At 41.3% G+C, this 10,628-nt stretch overlaps 1 pseudogene across 1 annotated transcript; it reads right to left on the bottom strand.

Moving 5' to 3' along the window:
* Positions 1-275: 275 nt before the first annotated feature.
* LOC308276529 (homeobox protein DLX-3-like) lies at positions 276-8,859 on the bottom strand (annotated as a pseudogene). The gene is made up of 2 exons: positions 8,751-8,859; positions 276-801 (listed from the first exon to the last, which is right to left on the bottom strand). The product of its transcript is annotated as a homeobox protein DLX-3-like (transcript).
* Between the last annotated feature and the right edge of the window lie 1,769 nt (positions 8,860-10,628).

The raw sequence follows: 10,628 nt of genomic DNA, 5'->3' as shown, positions 1-10,628 counted from the left end.
TCCTGGAGCAGAAGGAGAACTGCTGTCCCTGCTGGGGTGGCATGCCCCAGTATCTGGAGGGGCATCCCAGCTCTAAACAAGGGGCAGGTGTTCAGGGGACATCCTTGGTCCATGCGAATTTCATTTGGAAGCTCTCGGGTCCTTGGAGGAAGGGGCAGAGGGGCAGAGAGGTCTTGCCTCTGGCTCCTCCATGATTCCTGAGTGTTGGTTAGGACGGAGACATCTTCTGCCTGGCCCTGGGGGTCCTTCGTGGGGGATGCAGGCCAGATGGGTGTTCAGTACACAGCCCCAGGGTTGGGCAGGGGCCCAGGGGAGGCATGATGCAGGGCGGCGGGCTGGGGAGGCTGCTGCTGTATATGGGGTCCACTCAGGTTCTGTGCATGGTACCAGGAGCTGGTGGGGTCCTCCAGGTAGCTGGGGGAAGCGCTGTACGGGAGTGGTGGGGGCAGTTGGCTCCGGGCGGGGGCTGGAGTAGAGTGGGCAGATGTGACCCAGAGAGCTGGTGAAGGTGGGGAGTTGCAGGCCATGGAATCACTGTTGTTGGGACTGTGTTCCAGGGGCACCTCCTGTTCTTGTACAGTTTTTTGAATTTAGAGTGGCGGTTCTGGAACCAGATTTTCACCTGCGTCTGGGTGAGGCCCAGCTGCGCGGCCAGCTCGGCGCGCTCGGGCAGCGCCAGGTACTGGGCTTTCTGGAAGCGGCGCTGCAGGGCGGCCAGCTGGTAGCTGGAGTAGATGGAGCGGGGCTTTCGGACCTTCTTGGGCTTCCCGTTCACCATGTGCACCTCGGCTTCCCTGCAATCTAGATTTTGAAAATTGTGGGGCTAATGGTATAGCTTGGTGGTATAGCTTAGCATAGGTGAGACCTTGGGTTCAATCCCCAGAAAATTCCCTTTTCTCTCAAAATAAGTTTTGAAGGTTTCTCTGAAAAATCAAAGTAGCTAACAATATTTGCATACATTTGAATATGGTAAAATTTGGTTAGAATGAGTTGTGATTTTATCTCAGATTCATCGGATCCTCAGCGCTTTCCTATCCATCCTATCTTGTCCATTTTTGTTTTCTCTTTGGCTCATGAAATCATCTTAAATTAAAACCCCTGATACAAATAATATAGAAACAAAATGATGAGGAAGTTTTAAATGAAGTGTAGGCATGGAGCGTATAGAAAACATATTAATGAGTTCTTAACCAGAGTTGGGCTCTATTCTATTTTCAATGGTAAATGGACTATGATATTTTCATGCTGTTACTAGGATCACTTCTCATTTCTGGAGAAGATGGGATTAAAAAATTCATGATGCTTTTTATTATGTTTTACTGGGTCTGTATCTCCAAAGTGGAAAAATTGCAGGTGGGTTTGGGATGTGCAAACAGTCCAGGAAATTCAGACAGAAAGCTCATTGTTAGTTTCCAATGAGATGATCACAGTAGCCTTCCAATAAAGAGAATCCATTTTGGTAAGGTGTCTACACAACTTGCACTCCCTTGAGTGAATTAGATTTGATTTGACCACAAAAGGCATCTCTGGCTAGAGAGAACAGTGATGATTTAAGAACATATCAGGATATGTTTTCTGAAGGCAATTCAAGAGAAAGTCCATGGCACCAATCCATGCTTTCTCTCACATATACATACTCAGATTGTAGTAAATTGGTGTTTCGTGCATTACATGTCTTGGTCAAATTATTTTGAAATCTAGATACATTTTTAGAAGAAGAAAAATGGGGAGTTGTGGAAACTGGAACCATGCACAAGCATTTGAATGCTTAGACACTCTTCTCCCGAAAGGGCAGTAAACATGTCCAGCTTATTTTATGGCTAGGGTTTTTTTATGCTTATGTAATTCCATTCCCTGGATCTCCTTTCTCATGCAATTCCCACTGAAGCCAGGTGGTGCTGCTGGGAGTGATGTTGCTGCTTCAGACAGGATAATTTGGCTGGTGCCTTTGTAGCACTCAGATGTTTTGCCTTTCAGGGAAGGGGATTATGCGGGATCAGGCTCCATTCCAACATTTTATCTGTGTTGTTTGCATTTGGAACTATATCTCAAAGTTTGTATTCCCATTCGAATGTGTGCTGGAAAACTAAGCGAATACTAGTCTTTTACAGTTTCCTCTGACTGATTAGATTGCTATGCTGCATTATTTTATCCGATTCTTTTCATACCCCACAAAATTTTGCAAAGAAGCATAAATATGGAAAAACAGAAGATAAAATATACGTGTCAGATTTATGCCTTAAAAGATTATTGTATTCTTTACTTACCTTCTGTCCGGTGATGTTAGAATATGTATCAGATGGAAATTGAGAGTAAACTCTCAGTGCCACCTAAGTCGCCTGGGGATTTTAATTTGAGCATTTCCTGTCTGAAGTGTCATCATTTCTCAAGCCAAGACTGGGATTTCCTCTCTATTGTTTAGTTCCCATGGGTACAGGCAATCGTGTGTTTGGTGTCTACATCTTCTCTATGGGCAATCCATTGCCTTCCTTTTGTAGGCCTTCTCTTTAGAATCTTGGTACTGGGGGTTGAACTCAGGAGCATTCTACTTCCTAGCTACACCCCAACCCTTTTAAAATTTGAAACAGAGTCTTGCTAAGTTGCCGAGGGTCTCACCAAATTGCTAATACTGTCCTCAAAACTGCAACCTTTGTCCTAGCCTTCCAAGTACTGAAATTATAGGTATGCGCCATCATGCCCAGGTATTGACATTCTTAATTTTATGAACTAAAAAGTTTAAAAACTAGGATACAGCCTTAGAAAACATTCTATTTGCATGTTCATAAGCTTGTTGACAACACCTGTATTTTCCTGATTGCATGTACATTTACTTAGATCACTTCTAGTGCCCAAGATTAAGGCAAGGAAATGTTTTGGGGCAACTTTTTTTTCTTTTATTTCTACTCAAAAGGAATCCGTTACCATTCTAAACCTTTACCAACATCATGTATTCTCCTGGGATGGAGGTTGTCTTTGTGAGAAGAACTTTCCATGACCCTCTCACTCAACCATTTAATTTTTCAAGAGGCCAGGTAACTGCATTGAGTGGGCTAAATCTGACTACCACCTGTTTTTGTAACTGTTTTTGTTACTGAAACACAGCCTCATTCACTTGTTAGAGTGTACACAACTGCTCTGCCCTGGTGGAGCTGTGTGCACTTGAATAGACTACAATGGCAGAGTTTCTAGAAACAGAAGGGATCATGAAGGCTAAAATATTTACTTTGTAGCACTTTGAAGAACAATTTTGCTAACCACTAAATTATGCATCCATTCAGAACATATTTATTGAGTGTGCAAGATTGTACTTTGTGCTGGGTGCTGTAGATCTGAGTATAAAGGGTGCAATCCTTTCTGTTACAGAGCTAACTGTCTTGTGGGAGAGACAGGCAAATTAGCAATGGCTTAACTACAGAATATAGCAAGTGCTGCATTAGCAGGCATTTAATGAGCATGGAATAGGGAACACATAACTTGGATGGGAGAGCCTAAAGAAATGGTTTAGAAGAGATCTTTGTGATCCCAGCATTTGAAAGGTTGAGACAGGAGGATCCTGGATTGCGGCAAGCCTCAGCTACTTAGTGCGGCTCTCCGAAACTCAGTGAGACCCTATTTCAAAATTAAGAACAAAAATAAATAGGGCTGGGGTATAGCTGGGAGGCAGTCTTTTGTGAATTTTCGATCTGTAGGATGAAGAGAAGTTATCCTGATGGAGGAGAAAGCTTTGAGCCACATGCCTTACAGAGGAGTCTCATGAGTGAAATCACAAATGAAGGAGAGATTTCTTTGGGAAACAGCAGAGAGTACTTTTTGGCTAAAGCCAAGGACGTGCTGAGGGATGGATGAGAATTAGAAAGGTGGGCAAGGGCAGGTCCCAACACCAGCTGCTGACACGCATGCATTACACAGAAGTTCTTATTTATATTTTTAGAATTTTATTAATAGATTCACAGTGGCATGTTCATATATGCACACAACATGTCTTGGTATGGTTCATTCCTAGTCCCACCCCACTATCCCTTCCTCACTCCCTGTTCATGGCAGTAAGGTTGTAAGTGATATCTCCATATATGCGCACAATATTATTTGGTCTGTTCCCCTTCTCCAGCCTCCATTTTCTCTTCCCCTCTTGCCTTTTTAGTCCACTCTCACTGTTCTACTGGTCTGGCCTCTTATTATCGGGAATTCCATTTTCTTCCCTATTTTCTTGCTAGAATAGGAATAGAACCACCATACGACTCACTATGCCTCTCCTCAGTATCTTTCCAACAGAATTAAAGTTAGAGCACTATAGTGATGGGAATCCTTGTTTTAATTGCAGCACAATTTACAATAGTCAAATTATGGAACCAACCTAGGTGTCCATCACCAGAGTTTTTAAAATGGTGTGATAGGGAATACAGGGAGGGAGGATTAGATTAGAATCTGGTTTATCTTGCTTGTATAGATATTTATAGGATTTCTCTATATATTCAGCTTTCTGCTCTTTACTAGTGTGGCTATTATCTATTTGCTTGGGAAGCTTTTTTATGGTACTGGGGATTGAACTACTTCTGATTTACATCCTGCCCCTATTTCATATTTTATATTTTTATTAGTGCATTGTAGTTATATATCATAATGAGGTACAAGATGGTAGAGGCATACATGCACACATCACTCATTTAGTGATTCCCACCCCAATTCCCTCCCCCTTTCCTTCTCATGTTTGGCCTAGTGATTTACTTTTTTTTTTTTTTTGTGGTACTGGGGTTCCTGGAAGCCCTTCTTCCTCCGGGCTACACTCCCAGACCTATTTTTATATTTTTGAAACAGGGTCTCTTACGCCAGCACGTCTGGCTTCGAACCTGCGCGATCCTCCTGTCTCCGCCTCCCAAGCGCGGGGATTACCAGCGTGCGCCACCACGCCCGGCGTCTAGTGATTGACTTTTAAATGTTTGTAGCTGGGTGTGGTGGCACACGCTTGTAATCCCCGCGCTTGGGAGGCTGAGACAGGAGGATCGCGCAGGTTCGAAGTCAGCCTCAGCTACTTAGTGAGGCTCTCGGAACATAGTGAGACCCTGTTTCCAAATAAAGTCTAAAAAATAGGCCTGAGAGTATAGCCTGGAGGTAGAAAGCCCCTGGGTTCCACCCCCAGTACCGCCAAAATTAAAAAGAATTTTTTTTTTGTGAATGTACATCATGTAGTACATTAGGGTATTTCCCTCTTTCTCTCCCATTTCCCTCAGTTAGGTTGCCTTGTTAACTCATCTCAAGTTTCTCCTTCTTTGTCTAGAGTTTCTCCTATGACCCATTTTTTCCCCTAGCTTCTGACCTGTTTCAGTTTTGATTTTTCAATAGTGTCTTTCTAAGTTTCTCAGAGTCTTGCGTTAGAACCTGCTAAGGCTGTTTGAGAACCTATCTCAACCTCCCGAGGGCTGGCATTTCAGGCGTGTTGCACCATTCCTACCGAAAGCTCTTTTCTTTGGGGGGCGCAGGAGGAGAAAAAAAAATCTCTGCAAAAGTGAAATCATTGGTATCTTATTGAAAGTTGGCATGAGTTTTGTAGGAGGTCAGTGATGGAAAGCTTTCTTTTTTAAGTCTTTGGTTCAAGGAGAGGCAAGGATTATCTCGAAGTAACCCCATCAAAGATCTTGTGCATGGTAAACAGAACACCCCTCCCAAGTGTCAGTGCTTATTACAAGAAGATGATTACAGATATGATATTACAGAAGTTGATTATTTCCTGGAAGTATTAGATCAAGTGATAGTAATAACCCCGTACATTCATTGTCTTCTTAGCATTTTACAGAGCTTTTTGATACTTTAAAAAGTGACCCTTCCTATGGTGCTAGGAATTAAGCAAACGGAATTAAAGGAATAGCTCTTTCTTTGCCATGAAAACTCCTCTGACTTTGTTTAATTAAAATATATTATTAATTAGTAGATAACTCTAATGGAGATTAGCACAGCCAGTCAATTTACTTTCCCTTCCATCAGAAAGGATGTTTTTAAACTTCTTACTGTGGCATTTATCTTCGTTCAACTTCAAATCCCTCTCATCTCTCTTTGAAGTCTCACAGAAGTGTTGATATCACACTTCAGAGAGCAGAAATATTCTTCCAAATCCCTGATCAATTGGGTTATCCAAGGGGTAACAATAACTAGGATTTACATAGGACTCTCAGCATAGAAAGTGCCTTTGCCCTGGATTATCTCATTTTACCTTTAAAAACATATGAGGTGCAAGCTACCCTATCTTCTCCCAAGTTGGAAATGGAGGTTTTGTGAAGTTAACTGTTTCTCTTAAGATCTTGGTGAAAGTGGCAGAGTTCAGAATAAAATGATAAAAAAATAAGCCTTTTAAATTCTCCTGGACTCATTTATTTTTTGCTGAAGTAGCATACCAGTTTAACCAACAAAGCTGGAAACAATGGTTCCTTGCCAGCAGAACCCATCGAAGTGGTAGGATAAGAGCCTTGAACAGGGCCTTGCTAAGTTTCTGAGAGTCTTGCTCAGTTGCTAAGGTTGTTCCAAAACCTGTGATCCTCCCTTCTCAGCCTCCTAAGGACCGGGATTATAGGCATGTTGCACCATTACCACTGAAAGCTCTTTTCTCTGAGACTTCTCCAAGACACAAAGTTGAACAACAAACATGCTCACTCAGGCAGAAGATTTACAGCAGAAGGCTTCCCTTTGTCTAAGTGCAATAAATGTTTGCAGTTAAGAACAGTCTACATGCAGGGAGAGTACCATTTCTGACCCAAGTCACAATCCAAACTCTTTGTGTTCATCTGTTTTTGTTACTGTAATTGAATACTAGAGTCTGGGTCATTTATGAAGAAAAGAGGTCTATGTAGCTCATTGCTTTGGAAGTCATAGAGCATGGTACCAGCATCTGGTGAGGGCCTTCCTGCTGGGTCATGATGTGGTAGAGAGCATCACGTTATTAGAATAGTTTACTAACTTGGGCCTCTCTTCCTTTTCTTGTAAAGCCACTCATGCAATTGTGAGGGCCCTGTCTTCATGCTCTTTTCCAACCCTAATTACTTTCAAAAAGCTATACTCCCAAGTTCTATTAACGTGAATTTAGAGCTGAAGTTTCCAAAAATGAATCCAGGGACACATCAAACCATAAATGCTCACTCACATAATCATTGCCCTCCCTTTTTCTGTTTTCAGATGTGAGTTCTACTATTATACTTGCAAGGTCTTGAGTCTCCTTAGTTATTTCATTTTTGCAATAAGTTGCATTTTACTGAAATGGTATTGAATTCAAGTAACATTTTTGAGGCACCTATGATATATTTTAGAACAAGAACCCCAAAGAAAACTTCAGATGAAATATAATATAAAAGGATAGGCTTGTCTTAGGCTATTCATACTCAGAAAATTGTCATGTGAGCTGTCAGTCTCAGTCCTGACTCTCCTGAACAACACTGACCTGTTGTATCCCATATTTCAATGGAACAGTGTTGGTAAGGACACTTTTGGGAAGACTTGGTGCAGATTACCTCCATCAACGTTAGGCTGTTTAGGTAATTTATGGGCTAAATGTTCATAATAATTATATTAGAAATTACTATCAAGATGTAAGGAACATCCTTAATTGGCTTTGGGAAGGAAAGACCAGGCTTTGGGAATGTCCTGTCTCTTCTCCTTCCTCTTTGGCCTTTCCATCCCTAATTGCTAGCCTAGTGGTTTCCAAGTGTTTGTGTATAGACTGCTATTAGGGCGACCACCAGAGAAGACCATTCAGACTTAGTTTAGGTCAGAGAGTCTTTATTACCCAGCCAGCGACTACATTGCAGGGTGTTTAGTCCTAAGTGCAGCCCTGAGCGGCTTCTCAGAGCTTCTTTTATACACCAAAATCACATGCTCAGAAGTAAGAGTCAGGTTCTCACAGATATGAACAATTCCCAACAGTTTCTTTCAGTGGGTGTGCAAGTCAAGCAGAAAGTACAGAAACAGCACTGTGTGGGAGCTCAACAACCCATGTCAGTCCTTTTTTTTTTTTTGTGGTACTGGGGATAGAATCCAGAGGCAATCTACCTCTGAGCTATGCACCCAGCCCTATTTTTTACTCTTTACTTTGAAGCAGGGTCTCCCTGAGTTGCAAAGGGCCTAAGTAGCTAAGGCTCTCAGCGAACCGTGATCCTCCTGTCTCAGCCTCCCAAATGCTGGGATTACAAATGTGTGCCACCACAATCAATGCATTGTCCACCTTTTGATTGTTTTAAGAATAAACAGTTTCTAACGGCCTTTGTTTCCCTGCAAGTACAAGCTAAGCAGGAGTTACAGAAGCCAAACAGGCAGTTATGCGTGACTAGCAAGGTACCTGGTGATGAACATCAGTTCTCAGGCTGATGAACATTAGTGCCTTGGGTCACTTGGGGGTAACATCATGGTGCTACAAAAGCTAAGTCCTAGGCTCATTTTTATCACAAGACCAGTGTCAATCTGCAATCAAATTAACTGAGTTTTGGCAAAAATGAGGAAAATGTATTTTTAAAATTTCTTTTAATAAATTGTGGGGATAATCTATGACAATTTGAAAGAAAAATAATTGGCAAAATAAAACTTTGTAATCCTTTGCAGAATCACATATAGTCATGAAAAAATTGGCAGCACCTTCCCTGCTATGTGCTATACAGCTCTCAGAACACTACTACTTTGGCTACGTTGCATAGTTGCCTCTGTCATAGAGTCCAGGGATTAGATGGATGCTAATAACAATTTTCCAGTCTAGATGCTAGATTCTTGCATATTACTTCCTGGTAGCATTTTAGCTGTCAAGGGTACCACAGAGGGCAGGGGATGTAGATTATGACTGTAGGTGCCACCAGGTGCTGGTGGACTGAGTGCTGGCAGGCCAGTCATGAGAGTCTGAGGTCTCTCCCTAAAACCTTTGGCACATGAAGAACAGCAAGCTATTCTCAGCAGTTCATCTTAGGCTTTGTTACTCTATGTTAGCCTGTCTGTCTTGTTTCATTTCCCTGTTACTTTGCCTACAACTGGTCATGTCCTTAAGTTCTGTACATATTCTGCCTGATAGGCTCCTAGCTGTTTACTCTGCCCAGAAGGACCTCCACCCTTGCTTGTGCTTTAAGAAGACTTTGTGACACCAGGTATGATTTTATAAAACATGCTATGTATGCTTGATATGAATTGCTAATGTGCATTAAAGAGTTCTTGGAATTTCTCTATGATATAAATATATTACGGAGCTGCACAATAAACACCTGTTGTGCTTCCAAGCTTCAGGTTCCCCTGTCCTTCTTTATTTTCTCTTTTTCTTTCTTCTCCATTCCTCAGTCCTGACCCCTATGAGGGATCTCTACAACCAGTTATATGACAGACTATGTTAACAGAATCCCTGGGATTGTGCAGTGCCCAGCATGGTTGCAGTCTTCACACTGTTAGTCACTGTGACCATGATAGGAATTTTATCTTCCCCACAATTAGCTGCTTCCTGCCTTGACTCTGATATTCTCTCATGGTACTTACTGATGCCTTCTATGCCTGTTTTATTCCTACAACCTATCGAGAATCCAATCTCCTACCCTCTAAAAGATATTCTGTGGGATTATGACTGAGGAGGGGAATATCAGATTATAGTGTTAAATGTGATAATCCCACTATTGATTTTCTAAATGTTTTAAGATGAATCTCAATGGAGGCAAAACAAAGAGTAAAAAAAAAAAAGAGTAAAATTAAACAAAAAAACCATGGCCTAAGGGCTGCTGACTATGTCACCTGGGGCAAGATAACGAAGTTCTCAGAACCTTTAATTTACTTATATGTAGAAGGATGCTGGTAATGGAATTGCTTTTTCTTTGTTAAAGGTTACATAAAGTGATGGCTGTAAAGCCTGTGAAACCGAATTCATCTCATATTAGCAGCATGTAATAACTGCTCCCAAACAGAAGTTAGCTCCCCATCATCTTTCTTGTGTTTTGATACTGTGTCCTTTGACATGTTAAGGATTGTCCTGTCTTTTTGTGAATTGACTCCTTTATCACTGTATAGCATCCTTTTCTGAATCTGGCAATTTTCCTTTCTCTGAAGTGTACTTTCATAGTAGGATCGCCACCTAGCTTTCTTTGGATTGGTTTTTTAATGGCATAGTCTTTTTTTCTCCACTTGATCCCAACCTACCTCTCTCAGTGTGTCTGAAACGTTTCTTGTAGATAGCAAATAGTTGCGTCACTTTAAAAATCGATTCGAATGATTGCTGTGCTTTTATATTTAATCATTTTTATTCTAATTGGTATCTTTAAATTACTTCTAATGTAATTTTTGATACATTAAGATTTAGGTCCATCTGCCACTTTATTTGTTATCTTTTATTTCCCTTTTTCGATCTTTCTGTGAGTGACTTGAATAATTTGTAGTGTTACATTTCCCTTTTGTATTAAGCCAGTGTATCTCTCTTTTTTTTGAGGTGTGAGAAGATATCCTGTTTATTTTATTTTATTTATTTTTTATTGATCTCACATCATAATGTGGATCATGTTGACAATAGCATATAATCACACAGTACTTGGTGCCCTCCCCTCCCCACTTCCCCTTTTTCTTACCTCCCAATACTGAGTGTCCCGGCTAGCAATGCTATATTCACATGTATACACATATTTGAATGTAGCTTT

The sequence above is a fragment of the Muscardinus avellanarius genome (assembly GCF_963383645.1).
Source record: "Muscardinus avellanarius genome assembly, chromosome: 18".
NCBI lineage: Eukaryota > Metazoa > Chordata > Mammalia > Rodentia > Gliridae > Muscardinus > Muscardinus avellanarius.
The sequence above is the reverse complement of the archived record's forward strand: the minus strand, read 5'-3'. Positions and strand labels throughout refer to the sequence as shown.